This window comes from Penaeus monodon, chromosome 21, assembly GCF_015228065.2.
Source record: "Penaeus monodon isolate SGIC_2016 chromosome 21, NSTDA_Pmon_1, whole genome shotgun sequence".
Taxonomy (NCBI): Eukaryota; Metazoa; Arthropoda; class Malacostraca; order Decapoda; family Penaeidae; genus Penaeus; species Penaeus monodon.
The window spans coordinates 17,184,987-17,185,983 of NC_051406.1; positions in this window are offsets into that span (position 1 = coordinate 17,184,987).

A 997-nucleotide genomic window follows, 5' to 3' on the forward strand; every position below is an offset into this window, starting at 1 on the left:
CACATTTCCAGCAACGGAAACAGCTTATGATGTGTAATCAACCATGTGACTGAGAGTCAACAGCCGCTGTCTGTACGAAGCTCTCAACGCAGGAAATATCCATTCTGACAGTGATTGTCGTCAGATAAGTCAGTGTGCGTGCACAATGAAAGATAATGCTGGTATTTGACGATGGTAAAGAAGGAATGAGAGGAGAAATAGACGGGAGGGGGAAGGGGGGTCAAAGCCGCACCTGTGTAAGCTGAACAGGTGTTTTTCTAAGCATATGTGGACATATATAAACATGTGCGGGTGTGTGGACGTTTAGGTTTACATAAATGTGTTCTGAAGCAAGTGTTCATCTTGCGTCAGAGGTAATGCACAGGTGGAAAAAGGGGGGCGGGGCTAGAATATGTTCAATATATCATAAAACGCATAAAAAAAATAGTATGAAAGTCATTATTTTGTTTAAACATCGAAATTCTAATAACATAAACCAGCAAATATTCATACTTCACGTTAATCAAATGAATATGAATGTTCGGTGTTCCCTCGATACACACCTCCTAACTTCAGCCAATCAGAGACCAGGCGCCTCACTTACGAAGCTTATTGGCTGAGCATAATCGTTTTCTACGGGGAGACATATCCCATCTTTTATAAATTTTTCATAAATATCCGACAAATCGACAGGACACGATAATAGCACCATTTACTTCACTTATGTCAGTCTATATTATAGGAATATAAAACACACTTGCGACAAAATTTTAACCATTTAAAAGGAATTCAGCATAAAACCCAATAGTCACACGGCAGAACAAAATCTATTCCCTCGTTCTCGGTTACAAGCGACGAGGCCTTTAGCGCAATTTAGGCCTATCGAACTGAGCACACGTGGACAACCCAACCGCACCCATGGAACCGGCCAATCGCAGCAAAGGACAGAGATCACCGACGTCGCTGATTGGTTAGAATTAAACACACCTTCCCATTAACCCAACACGATCTCGCGTTC